Consider the following 17,480-nt stretch of genomic DNA (forward strand, 5'->3'; position numbering starts at 1 on the left):
ACATGAAGAAGATTGAGTTCCCAAGTAAACAGAAGTGAATCAACAGTGCAATCGTCTCCGCTTATCATTGTGTTATATAAAGACAAAGATATAACAACAAGAAATTACGTTTATTGATTATGACTGATATTTGACATGGACCGATGGCAATGCACACGGATTCGTGTTAAAGATAGCCGCTAACAAAGTAATCTTTTCACATAATCTTCTCTCTCTTAAAATGTAAGCGAGTGTAAATGTCAGCATAAATAATCATATATGTCTAAAGAACTGAAGTCTGTCAGGTTAAAGAAGAGCTCATTGATGCAGATCAGTCTGTCTAATATTTTATTCCATCCGTTACTCTTGATCGGAGACTGCCGTAAATATTTAGTTTATACGTAGAGTTACGCTTCAACTAAGTTTAATGGTGCAACACAAAAATATTTAGAAGTGCGTAAGTCGTAACTTAGTGCCCATTTACGTCAAAACTAGGCTAAGTTATAACTTATGCACAGCTGGTGCAACCGGCCCCAGGGCTGCACTTCCCAGAAGACACCAGTGGTCTCTACATGCTTTTGGGAAACGCTGCTCTGTACCATAGATGTGTGCATGTGTCAGAATAAAATACTTACTCTACCAGTAAAATACATTATATTATACCATGGTCTGGGTGAATACTCGATTCTGATTGGCTGCAGGGTGTCCATTAAAAAGTGATAATGTACACCTAGGAAAGGCGTCCCGTCAATTTGCCTGATGACAGTTCTAAATGATTGCGCTGGCTCAAACTCACTGATCAACTGCTGCGGTCGGGTCGCTGTGGCCACGTTGCTTGGCAATGCCTGTATACGGGAGATATTAAATAGTGCGATCGACTTAATAAATAAAAACCCTCACGATTTTTACTCTAAAACACATTAAAGTATTATTAATTGATTAAATATTTCTTTCTTTCGTAAGTGGCCATGGTATAAGCGGGTTAATGCCCTTCGAGGTGTCCATTGTCAGGTATTAATGGACTTCGGCGGAGGCAACCGTCCGTTCACGCCTCGCCGTCATCCATTAATACCTGATAATGGACACCTCGTCGGGCATTAACCCTTACGTATACAATAGACAACATGTGAAATTACTGAGCATATACATTTTACTCAAATATAATTATGGTATATGTTTGTGTGTTTCGAAAACACTCGTAATGAATGTGTAATATACTTTTAATAGAAATAAAGAACACTTTACTCAACTAATCAAGCATGTAATTAGTCCCTACAAAGGCATATACTTAAACAGAAGTGAATCAGACTGTTAAATCAGACAGAAATGCAATATCATAAATATAACTGTGTTTTCAGTGGTGTATAAAGACCTTACTTAATGAACCGTTATGTTTTATTACCTTAGAATGAGCCATTTCTCTCTACACACAAAAACCATTAAATTAAAGTAAAATATGCTAATTTAAATAAACAGAAAACAGAAAACAGAAATTTGATGTCACCTTGATGGTGTTCAGTGTTTCACACATGACGGAGAGCACACACACACACACAATGGAGCACACACACAGCGGAGAGCACACACACACAGCGAAGAGCACACACACACACAGCAGAGAGCACATACACACACACAGTGCGAGCACACACACACACCCACACAGCAGAGAGCACACACACACACAGCGAAGAGCACACACACACACACACACAAACACAGCGGAGAGCACACAAACACAGCAGAGAGCACACACACACCTGCACACAAATACCTGAGAGAGCACACAGCGCACACACACAGCGAAGAGCACACACACACACAGCGGAGAGCACATGCACACACACAGTGCGATCACACACACCCACACCCACACAGGAGAGAGCACACACACACACACAGCGAAGAGCACACACAGCGGAGAGCACACACACACACACACACAGCGGAGAGCACACACACACACAGCGGACAGCACACACAGTGAAGGGCGCACACACACACACACTCTCAGAAAATAAAGTACATAATTGTACCTTTAGGGGTACAATGGCTTGTCACTGGGGCTGTACCCTCAAGGGTACAATATTGTACCTTAACCTTTAAAAGAAACGGTACATATATGTAACTTTTAATGCTTTTTGATCCTCAAAAAGTTACATATATGTACCTTGAGGTCCAACAGCAAAAACTCCAGTGTTAATTGAACTCTCCTGGGAGTTTATATGACTCCAGACTCAAGAGGGTTGAAGTTAATGAGCTAATGAAGTGATTCATTGAGTGATGATTGAGCAATATTGAAGACACCTGATGTTAACAAGCAGAATCACTGAAGGAGAAAATATATTTTTTTAAGCCACCGTTATGGTGATCAGTGTTTGCTTTAGTTGGGCTCTTGACCCTTAAATCATTAACTTTAGACTTTGTTTGACTGTTTTATCTCAGTTATAACAGCCAAATGAACAAAGAGAAAAGTTGATCAGGTGGTGTTGGTTATGTTTTGACTCATTTAGAATCTAATCTCAGGCTTAAATGTTTATTGTTGATTACAGCAGCACACTTGTGCACACACACAGTTTATGAATGATTGGGGTTATAATGATTATGATGATAAAATCATCATATAGCCTGTTCATCCACTAAGGAACTCATTCTCACTCATTCAGAGTTTAATCCTCAATCAAAAGTGTTACGTTATCACCACTGTGAAACCACAGCAATACATTACAATGACTCATTTTTTAACACATCACACATAAACCAAAAAAACAGACCTACAGTTTATTTTAGAAACACAGAGATATCACAATTTAGCACATGAATCTCAACAATAGTGGCAATATTTTTTTTATTTTTGCAGCAGTGCATGCTGGGAGTTTTATATTATCCTGGAACCCAGCATGCATTGCAACATTAACCTTTTGATTGTCACCATTGTTGAGATTCATGTGCTGATTGTTGATGTCTGTGTGTGTCTGAGTCAATCAGGAGTTACAAATGTTTTAATGCACTCTATGATTGCAATATTTTTCAGAACACCTAATTACATTGAATAATTACACAAATAATATTGATATCATGTTGTAGATCAACAGATATATGCAAAGTATGAAATACCCATTAATTCAAAGAATATACACAGGAAAGATCAGAGAATCAGACATGTCCAGGATGATTGTGACATCATCACAAAATCCCAAAAACATCTGATGAAGTTCCTCTTGACTTTTTCTTGCCATAACAGATGTGTTATATAAACTCACTCAGAGAGAGATAAGTGGTAAGAAGTCAAGGGACAAGAAACCAACTAAAGCAAATACTGATCTCCATCATGGTGACAACAAACTTTATTATTAACTAAATCCCTGTTAATTCTCAACAAGAACTTTTGTACATGTATGAAATAAATAATCTTTTTTTTTTTCTGTTCTTGTTTCTCTGTCGTTCAGTGATTCTGCTTATCAGGTGTTCATCAGTGTCTCAATTCACTCACTTCTTTTCATTCACTCTGTCAAGTGGACTATATTAGTGAACTAATGTAGGGAATAGTGAATGAGGGTATAGGGTGTGATTGTGAAAACAGCCTCTGAGGGTCGACTTTGAGCGCTGTTAATTCACAGTATATTCCTGTAGGCTACTTTTATTTTCTACGGTATATTACTGTTTTAATGGAAAATGGTATGATATTGTCAGAATGTGGCCCTTTTTTACAGCAAGGGTTAACAGTGCATTTGTATTCCCTACCACTAGATGGCAGACATGTAATACTTCAATTCAAGACCAAAATGACGTCATGTTCCTATTCAAAGTGTTGGAGGAAACAGCAGAGCAAGTGAGCGATCGTGTCATTGATGCGGAAGCAGTTCAGTTTAGAGCGTCTGAGTTGTGAGATTTGTGAGAGAAAATCGTCAGGTGGCTAATAAAAACTTGTACTGTGAGGATGTGTTGCAAATGTTATTTGCCGATTCTGACTCTGAAGGGGAATATGGAAATGACGATCGGCCGTCTAATGATCGCGCCTCTCCCGGTACATCTTTGCCGCGCAATGGTGGCGCGCGCGCTTCTCACGGTACATCTTTGCCGCGCAATGGTGCCGCTTGCGCCTCTCCCGGTACAACTTTGCCGCGCAATGGTGCCGCCGTGCAAGGCGTGAGTGTTCACGAAGCAGAAACGTACTCGGTTACTAACGTAACCTCGGTTCTCTCTAGAAGAGGGAACGAGTACTGCGTTGAAAATGCTAGGGGAAAAACCTCTTTTCCACGAGATACTGAAGCAAAAAATTATCCTTTAATTTTGAATTATTGTAAAGCGCGTTGCAGCAGCACGCGGCCATAGGCGAGACGGGGTCTACGGTGACGTCAGGCCAATGAGGGCGCTTTGCGCCCTCCTTGCCACTTCCCGCCGAAACGGGCGTGGCCTAGTCCTATAAAAGGAGCTCGGGAGGCTGATTCACTGATTTTTCCATCGCCGAAGCCAACCAGAGTGAATCGCACACACGGCAAAGGAACGCAGTACTCGTTCCCTCTTCTAGAGAGAACCGAGGTTACGTTAGTAACCGAGTACGTTCTCTTACGAGAGGTCTCTCGTACTGCGTTGAAAACGCTAGGGGACCCAATGCAAAGCGCCGTGCGTGCTGGGATCAACCACCAATAAACCTGGAAGCGAAGCCCAGGATTTACAGTGCACAATCACTAGAGGGACTCACAGAGAGTCCTGGAACAGGAGGGGAATCCCTCCGTCCCTATATGGTAGCGTCCGCAGACGCAATAAAATGACATCACATAGACAAGGCGGGGAGCCTGAACTAATGTGGGAAATGCGGGTCTTACGCAATACTGCCCATATCATGACAGTCGGCAGCGCACCGCGCTCGCGATCTCAGTGTCCTAATCAGACAACTGATTCGTCTACACCGACAATAGTTTAGCCTGCAAGGTTAACCTCTAGGTTATAAAACCTTATAAATGTAGACGGCGAGGCCCAGCCTGCCGCCATACATATGTCTTGCAAGGAAATCCCGCTACACCAAGCCCACGAAGAGGCGACGCCTCTCGTGGAGTGTGCTCTGACCCCCAACGGGCATTGTAAGCCCTTGGTAGTGTACGCCAGCGCTATGGCGTCGACTATCCATCTGGATAGGCTTTGTTTCGAAACAGCCATTCCCTTGGAACGTCCACTGAACGAGACAAATAGCTGCTCAGTCTGTCTGAAGACAGAAGAGCGAGACACGTAAGCTCTTAGAGCCCTAACTGGACAAAGAAAATTTGTGTCCCCTTCCTCGCCCGACACCGGCAGGGCAGACAGGGAAATAACCTGAGCCCGAAACGGTGTGTTGAGGGATTTTGGAACGTAACCATGCCTAGGTTTGAGTATGACTCTTGAGATGCTTGGCCCAAACTCTAAGCACGCCGCGCTCACTGAGAGCGCGTGCAGGTCACCTACGCGCTTCACTGAAGCGAGAGCCAACAAAACACTGTTTTGAAAGACAGATGTTTGAGGCTAATCGTTTGGATAGGCTCGAAAAGGGGCACCTTTCATGGCCTCCAAAACCGTAGAGAGGTCCCACATAGGGACTGAACTAGGGCTGGGCGATATATCGCACGATATTGTTATGCGCATCTCATCAGTAAAGCCGGTTCCCTTGATTAGTAGTAAATCACCATCACCTGCTTTCAGATGGAGCAGAATTTACTACAAAGAGTCGTAATACACTGACTCCAGTGTTAAATTAACACTCCTGGGTCTGGGAGTGTATATGAGTCCACACTCAAGAGTGTAAAGTGTTAAAATATGAGTGTTAAATTAACACTCAAGAGTGTTAAAGTTAATGAGATAATTAAGTGATTAATTAAGTGATTATTGAGCATTATTGAAGACACCTGATGTTAACAAGCAGAATCACTGAAGGAGAAAATCACAAATTGTAAGTTACCATTGTGGTGATGGGTGTTTGCTTTAGCCGTGTGACATGCATAACATAGTGTTTGTGGGCACTGGGTAGTGGGCACGTTTACTATGTTGGGTGCGCGATCGACCTGAGTCTGTGTGAAGGGCTGTGCCTGTGTGTAGGATTCATTTTTCATGTTCATGTTTGTTAAAATCTTCTAACTGATTGTTATAATATTGCTGGACCTCACGCTGCAGTAACACAGGGTTTGTGATGAGAATATATTAGTGGATCAACACAGTTGTTAGATTCAAATTACCTCAGTGAATCAGTCTATTTCATGATGATTATAAAACCATCAACAGGTAACCATCATCACCTGATCTCAGTTCACTTTAGCTTTCTTTGCTGCTGCAAATGTGTTTGACACACACACTGTCACAGCGGCCAAAAAAGACAAAAGATATAATACGAGTTAAGAGCCCAACTAATGGAAACACTATTCACTGTTATGGTGACTTCAAATGAACCACATAAGAGTTAAACCTCTGTTAATTCTCAATAAAAACTTTTGTAGACGTCTGACAGAAATAAAGTCAGTCTGGTTAGTAATAAGTGAAGCTGGTAATGCTGTTTGTGGAGTTGTTTAATCCTCCTCTGCTGAGATCTTCACAGATTTAATGTAGGGTGACCACCTGCTAATAAGCCCAAGGGGGGACAAGGGGTATGTTTCTGAGGGACAATGTGGGACACTGCCTGGCGCGGCGGTGCCCCCACCCCATGGGCAGACTCACTGTGGATAGTGGTTTACCCATTTCTAGCACATACCACCTTACATCATCATGGTATATTAATAATGCCCTATTCCCCTAAACATGTATAATTGCTGATGTATGCTCATGAATAGGCCAACCAATGTGTATTTTTTTCTAAATAAAGATTCATAATATTTTGAACATTCAATGAATTGACAGATGCACTTCCACTTACGATTTAGGCTACTATTTAATTTTATTTATTTTTCATTACAATTTATTCACTTTAAATAAATTATAATATAAAATTATAGGATTAACAGGAATTGTAGTTGTTCAACACCACAGGAACAGTAAAAAAAAAAAAAAAAAAAAAAAAGTTTAAAAATAAAAATAAAAATACGATTGACATCGTATTCCCCTCCATGTCCGACTGAGAAGGACGTTTTGCAAAGGTCACAAAAAGCCCTCTCGGTATCCCCCTCAACACCTTTCAGCCACAAATATTCATTTTCCCAGTCTTTCTTGAACCCACACCTTCTCTTTTTAATTGATGATGGCGGTGCCCCATTTTTTGAATTGGAAAGCGCGCATCTAAAAGTTCCTTCCCAGTGTGTCTGGTATGCGCGTGCGTGCGCTGTCATGACAACAACGAAAAAGTTGACAACAGTCAGCAGTTCAACTGAGGGGTGGGTGTGGCAACAATAGCGTGCTGAACTGTCAAGTAATGTTCGTTTGGCTGCCTGAGGCTCGAGGATAGAGAGACCAACTTTTTTTTTTTGAGCAAGCATTGATTATGCGTGACACGGTCTCAATTTGCGGGACTCATGAATTGGGCTTCAAACGCTGTGCGTGCACGCGCTACGCGGGACGGGTGGTCACCCTAATTTAATGTCTTCTTTTCTCTTCAGTTGATTTCATCTAAGGCTGTGTCTGAAGTCAGTTGTAGTTCTTGTGTTTCTGCTCGTCTCTTTTTCTGTTCTCTTCTTTCTTTCAGTGATTCTTTTTGTTAACAGGCTGAGATGACTTCATATTTAATATACACAGGTTTTGTGGCTCAGATAAGGTCCAGTTCTGGTTTATTTCTTTGCTCTTGGCTGACATGTGGCATTGCTATGGCCTGCTTGTGGCCCAGATCTGGCAAACAGGAGTGGCCCACCCAAGTGCCGTAATTCCACGCTGCATGTGGGCCAGATCATCTTTCCACGTGTGCCAGATGTGGGCCGGATCTGGGCCGACACAATGTTGCTATGTGGGAAGAGTGTTAAAGTGTTAAAATATGAGTGTTAAATTAACACTCAAGCGTGTTAAAGTTAATGAGATAATTAAGTGATTAATTTAGTGGTGACTGAGCATTAGTTAGTAGTACTTTATTGTTCAGCCTTAGCTGAAAATTGGTCTTTGGTCTCGCCATACAATCACAAAACAATTAACAATACACAATATACATAAAAATTAAAATATTCACATCTCCTTCCTCCTATTCAAAAGACTTATTGCAAGTTTGTTTATATATTGCTTTGGTCGCTTTTGGTGTTCTATAGCGGCGACGTGATGGCAATAATTCAAAAACATGATTCAAGGGGTGTGTTGTGTCTCTTGCTATAGTTAAGGCTTTTCTCTGAACCACAATTTGATATAACTGTGCGACTGATTTTTGCTTAGATCCTATAATTTTTCCTGCTACTCTTGTAGCTAATTGTAATCTAATTTTACTTTATTCACAGATGTAACTCGTCCAAACCACACAGTTATATTATACCCTAAAACACTCTCAATTAAACTTGTATAAACTCTTTGCAGAACAACCTTACTTACAGAAAATTCTCTCAATTTCCTTAGCAAGAATAGCCTTTGATTTGCTTTCTTACAAATAAGATTCACATTATCAGAAAAATTCAATTTACAGTCAATCATGGTTCCCAAATACTTAAAAGTCTTCACAATTTCAACTGTTTGATCACATAACATTATTTCTGTTACAGGCTCTAAATAATTTAAAATCAACTCTTTTGTTTTACTTACATTAATCAATAAGGAACTTGCTTCACAGCATTTTTCTAGTTTCAAAACCTGCTCCTCATATTCAAAATGTGCACAGCTTTTCCATAAAAGTGCCACAAGTGCCATATCATCTGCATATTTGTATAATTTATAATTCTCATGCTGCACTCTTATACCATGTAACAAATACGACTTTGGGTTAATGTGAATTAGCTCAAGAATATAGGGAATTTTGGAAATATTAATAATTATGACTCATGGTCATAATTCATAAGTCGCATGTACATTTACTTTATCAATTATCGAGATTACCTTGTTCTGTAACTGGTCTGGTCATCAGTCATTCGTCCAGCGAATAAATGTAAGATTATTACAGTTAGGAAGGGGTATCTCTATTTACAAACTCCAAGAAAGTTTTATCTTCTGGCCACGAACATCAAACTTTCTGAGTTTATTAATTAAAACTACTCAATGTAGTCTATAATATCGAGCTTGTAGCTTAATTAGATCTTTTGTTTCATTGATTTTATAATGGTGGGTTTTCAAACACAGAGACAGTTAAAAGTATAAATGAATTTTAATAAATGTAAGACTAGAGATTATATGAGCTACAAATATAAACGTACGTAAAAATGCAAACAATAAAACATACAAAAAAAAATTCTTTATATTATTTATTTACCTGTTGGATCTAATGCTATCAGGTCACACAACTACTATAATAAATAAAACAAAATCACATAACCCCAATAATCAAAGCATTAGACACTGAAAAAGATAAGTGATTCAGGCCACAATATGATGATTGCACCTTCATCAATAAACAGCCAACATCACCTGATCTCATTTTCTCTTGGCTTTTTCGCTGCAACAAATGTGTTTTATAAACACATAATTATAGCAACCAGATACAGTTTTATATTAAAGAGTCAAGGGTCAAGAGTCCAACTAAAGCAAACGCTAAACACCATCATGGTGACTTAAAATACAACTATTGATATCATTCAAACGGAAATTAAATAAAGTCAGTCTGGTTAGTAATAAGTGAAGCTGGTAATGCTGTTTGTGGAGTTGTTTAATCCTCCTCTGCTGAGATCTTCACAGATTTAATGTATTTTATCTTCAGTTGATTTCATCTGAGGCTGTGGCTGAAGTCAGTTGTAGTTCTTGTGTTTCTCTTTCCTTCAGTGATTCTGCTTGTTAACAGCAGGTGTTCATAATTAATGCTCAATCACCACTTAATTATCTCATTAACTTCAACACTGCTTTAACTCTGTAGTGTGCACACATATGAACACTGAGCAGTGTTAATTTAACATGGGCGTTTTTCTGTGTACTATTACATAAATCTTACCCGTTTCATTTACATATGACTAACAAATATGAATCACATTCAGTTTATTAATACAATTATATAAGTCTTATCTGTTTAATTTATGTATGACTTAAAAATATGAATCACATTCAGATTATTGATTGGTTTATGTTAAAACTATGTAATCCAAATGGATGGAAATTTTGTATGCAATTTAAATACATAAATCTTATGTTTAGACAATTTTTTTTTTGAGTGCAGCTGTCAGTGTTGATGACACTACATTGCTGAATACTGCTCATAGTGTTTGTCCTAAAATACCCCCAGCACTCTGTCCCACGGACCCCAGTGAGAGTTCACTTATATCGGGATCATCCTTTGGGAATCCACAGAATGAAATTTGCTCTCTCTGATTTACAAATCCTCCCCCAGTCTCATGTTCCAGGCGAAGTCCCATCCCTTTTTTCATTGGGTTTTCCACATGTTTTCCTGAGGCAAGGGGAATTCTTGATATCTATTAGCAACACCTGCTACTTCAGGATGCTCTTGGCAACATAAGAGTCGAGCAGGATGTTTGCAGAGCATAACTTTCGTTATGACCAGCTTATATCTGTAAATAGGTGGTATTGTTAAACTATTCTTTGGGAATACTTCACCTGAAAGCAGGTGAAGGCGATTTACTACTAATCAAGGAACCGGCTTTACTGACGAGATGCGCATAACAATGTCAAACGACATATCGCCCAGCCCTAATATATATATCGAGCAGCGTTTCCTAAAAGCATCGTAAGCCTAAGTTGATCATAGATACCATTGTGTCAGTTGTTCTACAATCAACTTAGGCTTATGATGATTTTGGGAAGTGCAGCCCTGATCTGTAGCCTCCACACATTAGAAAACACTCAGAAAATAAGCCAATAGAAACACAGTGTGTAACATTACCAGGTGAGATGGCCACTGGTGTGACAGCTGTAGGGCTGGTGTTAATGCTGCCAGTGTCTGAAAGTTTGGATGAATAGTGATTAATGAACAGAAACACAAATATGTGTGTGTGCTCTTCGCTGTGTGTGTGCTCTCCGCTGTGTGTGTGCTCTCCGCTGTGTGTGTGCTCTCCGCTGTGTGTGTGCTCTCCGCTGTGTGTGCGTGTGTGTACTCTCCGCTGTGTGTGTGCTCTCCGCTGTGCGTGTGTGTGTGCTCTCCGCTGTGTGTGTGCGCTGTGCTCTCTGCTGTGTATGTGTGTGTGTGTGCTCTCCGTGGTGTGTGTAAAAGCAAAGTCTGCTTAAAAATGTGCTCTGGAAAATTTCTCTGGACTTGTTTCTGTTTGCAAATCTTCTGTGCTTTAACATGGTGTGTGTAGCAGTGCTGAGCAACACTGGTAAATGACGCTATCCTCTCATTCACTCGTCCTCTCCCTGCTTTCTGCTCACATGCTCTGATAATAATAGCGCTGTAGCACTACTCTATTTTGATAAGCGTTAAACAAATCTGATTCTGTTCAGAACTGAATGAAGAATAAGATATTCATAATAATATTTAATATTTTAATATAGGCCTATATTTCCTGTCCAATTTTTGTGTGTTACTTTATTTCATCTACTGACAGTTATGCTTCAATAAAACCTTGTTTTTTTTAGGTTGGTTGAAATCAGTTATAATCTGTAATCTTAAATAATTTATTTCATTTCAACATTTCAACCAGTTATTGTAGATGTTTCCACATGAAGTACATTTTCTAAGTTGAAATGACAAAACATATTTTCAGTGTACATTACCTATTGCAGTCGTCACCGGTGAGACAGTTGAAAAGGCCAAGTACAGTCTTAAGACATCTAAAAAATAATTATAAATACAAATGAATCAACATGTTTAGGACACAATAAAATAAACATATAAATATAAGTTTGTACTTAAAATAATAGTTCACCCAAAAATGAAAGTTCTGCCATCATGACTTTTTCTTTCACAGAATATTGTATTGTCTATCCTAGAAATTATTAATCTCACACATCTTTTCCACTTAATGAAACTCTCAAGCCTTTTCTGTTCAAACTAACAAAAAAGCACCATTGCAGCTCTACAGTATCTATATGAAGTATGATGTGTGTGTCATACTGATATAAAAAGCTAAGATCGCACAACCAAAAGAAACACTGATTCAATAAAAAACAAACATTTTCAATAAATCATTAACATCTAAACCTCTGCTAATTCTCAGATGAATGACAGAAAAAAAGTCAGTCTGGTTTGAAATAGATATTTCATTTTTTCCAGTTGATTTCACATTAAAAGTGTTGAAGTCAGTTGTAGTTATTTTGTTTTGTTTTTTTCTTCAGTGATTCTGCTTGTTAACGTCAGGTTTCTTCAATAATCAAACAATCATCACTCAATGAATAACTTAATTATCTCATTAAAGTGGTCATATAATGGTACATGCACTTTTACAAGTTGATTGTACTGAAATGTGTGTTGGCAGTGCCTGACACAACCATCATAAAATGATAAAAATCCATCCAGTGTTTATTTTTTTAATCTATCTGTCTATTTATTTTTATTTTTTTGATGGTGTTTTCTCAGTTCCTGCTCTTTTTTTTTTTTTTTTTTTTTTTTTATTAATGCTGACAACGGAAACATACAAAAGAGAAAGTATACATCCCATAATATCAACCAAAACAATAATAAAGGAGACAACAGTAAATAGGACAAAAAAAGAGGTAGGGCCAGATTACATCACATAGAGATGTTCACATGAAGAGATCAAAGGCAGTGCAAATTATAACAGTCCTTATAGCTTTCTTATTAGTAGATACTGAAATCATATTTAGATAATTTTCCACTTCTTTTAAGAAGACAGAGAAGACAGGTTTACAGTTTGAAAATGTGCATTTGTGAATGTAGAATTTGCTAAGGAAAATAACTAAATTAATAACAAAACAGAAATTTTCATTTGTGGGGTCTGAGTCAAAATACCCAAATATAATGTTGCTCATATGTATTAAGAAGCCTGGCCAAATCTTACACTTGACAAATACATCAATACACTGTAAAAAAAATTACATCTCCAAGTCAAAAATTTCTAGTGACTGATCATCACATCTAAATTTTTCAATTAGTCTGACGTATTATTTCTCATTGAGCCAATGTTAACAGACTATTGCAACAAGAATTGCACTTGGGCCAATTTAAAAATTTAGATGTGACCAGTCACTAGAAAAGTTTGCTTAAGTCTTAAACCAATCAGAAAGAGGGAATTTCTGGCACGAGTTTCCTTTGTGGGAAAGATTTACGGCGCTGTCTCAAGCCCTCTTTTTGTGTTAATTAATACTCAGATAGATATAACAAATCCCCACTGCATTCTAAGAGAAGGTGATGTACATCAAAGCGTGAGTCATCAAATGAGGAGTAATTAGATAGGAGACATGATACAGGTAAGGTTACATTGACCGTTGGTTGTATGATAAAATACATACCATGGTGTATACATAATAGGACACAAAACATCACTGCATGAAAAGACTCAAATCCGGCAATATCCGGGCATGGTAAACTCCTGTGTAATTTGATGTTTGCCGGATGTATGTGGGAGAAAGCGGTTCAGAGTAACACGGAACAGTACACAGCAAAATCCCCAGTGTTAAATTAACACTCCTCGGTGTACATATAGGTCCAACTACAGAGTGTTAAAAATTAACACTGAAGCAGTGTTGAAGTTAATGAGATAATTAAGTGATTAATTAAGTGATGATTGGCCATTAGTGGTGACACCTGATGTTAATAAGCAGAATCATTGAAGGAAAGAGAAACAAGAAGTACAGAAAAAAGAGAAACACAAGAACCACTGACTTCGAGCCATTACACACTATTGCACTTAATATTACCGAATGCTAGTTTAATCTACTACTACATGGATTTGAAATACCAAAACTGAATTTCATTAATGATGCCTGCAACTTTTTCCCCCAGAATAAATTCATCACATAACCTGGCTGTGACCACTTACCTCTTCGAAGAATTAAGGACAACTTTTACAGACGTTGACCCTGAATGTGCAAAAGGTAATCTTAAAGATGTTGTAATCATTTTAATGTCCTCTGTTTTACTTAGTTTTATTGGCTACTTAGTTTACATTTATTTATGATTTATTTAACAGGTTGCAAGACGTATTTTGAGACTTTGCGGAGGAAGTATTCTTTGGCTCAGCCTGAAAAGGCCCAGCAAATAAACACTATGAGGAACATTGCAAAGAACCGTCAACGAAAGAGATGGGTAAGTTAAGAAACTGGTTAAGAAGTTTTTTTTTTTTTCAGAATGTAACTGTCCTCCTCTCTGTGTTTTAGTGGTTAAATTACTGTCATGTTTTGCAGTTGCTGGAGACCAGGTCCAGTGTTGTACAAACCAACACAGAAAGGGAACTGGGGAAGACTGCAACAATAGAACTGATGTCTGATGAAGATGCTATTGTTATTAGTATTAGTATTATTATTAGTTATCTGCTCTCTGCACTACAAACCAGACTAGAGGCTGACCCACGCTACGTCACACCACCAGCGCATCATGGCAGTTTGAAAAAATGAATATTTACATATATTTTATATACACTTTAATTTCTATATTTCTTATTTATTAATCTCGTTTTATATTGTATACTTTGTATATTTGTTCCTTATTGATGTGCATGTTGCTTATCTCCACGTTTTGTATTTTATTCCTTTACACCTTTGTTCACATTTCTTTTTCCCATTCATTTTAATGTATGTTTATAATGTTCTTTGGAATGTTCATGTTATATTTGTTTTTGTTCCTTTACATTTTCATCCCTTCAAATATTTTTGTTCCCCCATTCCTTTTTAATGCTTGTTTATAATGCTCTTTGGAATGTTTTATTTACCTTAATAAAAATGTCAGACTTTCTCATTGTTCTTTGTGTGTGTTTTTAAAATTATATTTGAATGTATTAAAATTGGGGGAAGGGGGGTTTAGTGTATACTGAGCAATATCTGCATAGCTGGCCTATAACCAATCAAATCACTGTGCGATAAGGCCTAGGGTGGGCTATGTTCTAAAAGTAACCAATCAAATCACTTTCCTGGGTTTTTAATGTGTCCTGTCCTCCAATAGTGGTCTGGGTAATGGGAGTGGTTTTAAAAGAAAAGGACCAATAGGGGGGAAGGCTGAAAGGTGCACAAAGGTGTGAAAATGTTCTCTTGGAAAAAAACTTTGATGGGATTACTTGCCATGGCAACAAATGGCTGTAGCACGGAAGTATACGTCCACAACATACATCCGATTTGGTATCATTTTGGATGTATACGGATATATACAGATCCATGGAATTTGAGCTATCCGGCCAGTATGGATTCTTCCGAATTTCAGCAGTGTATACAGGAGTATACTGGTCCAGATACACCTCTTTTCATGCAGTGCATCACAATCATTCGCACATTTTCTGGGATGCACGTTCATTTCTAGATCAGTTAGTTTCTGATTAATGCAGTGAAGTCTGCATGGAAGATTGTTTCTGTCTCCCCATTGTCTCTCTCTTGCACATGCGGCCAAATTCTTTTTGATCGTAAAACCCTCTGTGTTTCCTGTAAAGGCGGGCGTACACGGTGCAATTTTTGCTGTTTTACGAGCTCGCAGATGATTTTTTTTCACTCGGGAGAAATCGTGTGGAAATCGGTTATTCTCGCATGTCGCGGCTCGTATCGTGTGCGAGGAAAATACGAGCTGAGCCGAGCACCTCCCGAAAGTTCGGGAGCTGTCGGCTTGAATTCGTGAGGTGTGTGCGGTTGAATGAGCCGATTTGTCGATGGCTCTGAATTTGACCAATCAGGAGCTGAGGAAAACCACAGAAGAAGAAGGACGAAAATGGCAGCGCCACCGCCACGGCGAATTTGGACTATTGACAAGGAAGATAAACTCGCTGAACTCTGGCAGGAACAGCGAGCACTGTATGATGTGTCATGCAGTGTGTACCACACTCTTAAATGAGAACTCCGGTCAATTTTAACATTGAGCTCATTTTTTTGTAAATTTGGAGTGCTGTCAGTACAGAGAACAACGACAAAAATCAGTGTTGCCTACACCGTGTTATCCTCTTTTTAAAATTTGCACCCTGTTGACTTCAATGGGGCAAGTTTTAAACCTGCTTTTAGCCTCTTAACATCCTTGATGTGTCATTACAAGTGCACAGCCAATGTGAGTGATTCCTTTACACTGTCAGACCTTCCCGGGTTGTTTTACAGTAAAATACTGGCAACACTGTTGCCAGTAATATACTGTTAATTGTACAGTTCTTTACTGTAATCTACAGTTTGTTTCTGTAAAAATGCACTAAATTAAAACTCAAGTTAACTAATTACACTTGAAGAAACTGACTGCCTTAAATTGACCAACTGTCATTTAAATGTATTAACTAAAATTTATAATGCATTAATAAGGTGAGCAAAGTATTACTGTGAACTTCTTTCATTTGAGACCACTAAAAAACTATTGAACGTAAAAAGATTTCCACTTGAACAGCATCTACACAGTCACCGCCTGTTAAATAAAGCAACATGCAGCAAATCACCAATGTTTGTAGATCTTCTCCTGGACTGAAGCACAGGCTCTACTCTTCAGCACAATGGTGACCCAAAAAAATACATTTTACAGTAAACTACTGGCAACAGTGTTGTCAGTATAAACCTGTTTTATAACTTACAGTTTATTACTGTTAAAATACATTTTGTGGGTGTGTCTTTTTATCTTACACTGTTAACCCTTTCAACCCCACAGGAAAATCCACACTACAAAGAGTAAAAAGTAACATTGATGCAGTGTTGCAGTGAGATAATTAAGGGAATATGTTGAATAATGAAGTGAATAAGTGAAATAAGTGATTGTTGAGAATTAGTGATGAACACCTGCTGTTAACAAGCAGAATCACTGAAGGAAAGAGGATCACACAAACAGAAAATAGAGAAACACAAGAACTACAACTGACTTCAAGCCATTACACATTATTACACTTATTATTAACAGTATGACTTTATTTCTGTCATACATCTACAGAAGTTGTTATTAAGATGTTTAATTGAAAATGTTTGGTTTGAAGTTACCATTATAGAGATCAGTGATTGCTTTATTTGGGATGCTGACCCTTGACTTTTTAATATTAGTATTTCATTGGCCAAAATGACATGTGTCTTTGCACTTGTGTACACACAGTTTTTTGAATTATTGCAGTTATACTGATTATGTTGAAAAAATCATGGTATAGCCTGTTCATACACTTCTCTTTCAGTTTTTAATTCTGTTGCAAAAGTGTTATATTACCACCACTGTGAAACCATAGTAATAAATTACAATGATAATTTTTTAACACATAATGCACAGCCTTAAACAGAGCTACAATGTCTTGTAGAAACACAGAAATATCAAAAATCTGCATATGTCTCTCATCAATGGTGGCAATAATTTATTTGTATTTATTTATTCATGCAGGAGTGCATGCTGGGAGTTTTATACAATCCTGGAACTCTTCTTGTAAACTCGGAGATGT

At 38.2% G+C, this 17,480-nt stretch overlaps 1 protein-coding gene and 1 long non-coding RNA gene across 2 annotated transcripts in view; one reads left to right on the top strand and one right to left on the bottom strand.

The window, feature by feature from the left end:
• The window catches only part of LOC311077544 (uncharacterized protein), a 471,588-nt gene that overhangs the window by 256,615 nt on the left and 197,493 nt on the right, over positions 1-17,480 (bottom strand). The window lies entirely within an intron of this gene.
• On the top strand, positions 13,863-14,416 carry LOC311077558. Its single transcript, XR_014604928.1, has 3 exons — positions 13,863-13,992; positions 14,088-14,203; positions 14,302-14,416. It is a non-coding gene; the product is annotated as an uncharacterized lncRNA (long non-coding RNA).

The sequence above is a fragment of the Abramis brama genome (assembly GCF_963993115.1).
Source record: "Abramis brama genome assembly, chromosome: 2".
Lineage (NCBI taxonomy): Eukaryota > Metazoa > Chordata > Actinopteri > Cypriniformes > Leuciscidae > Abramis > Abramis brama.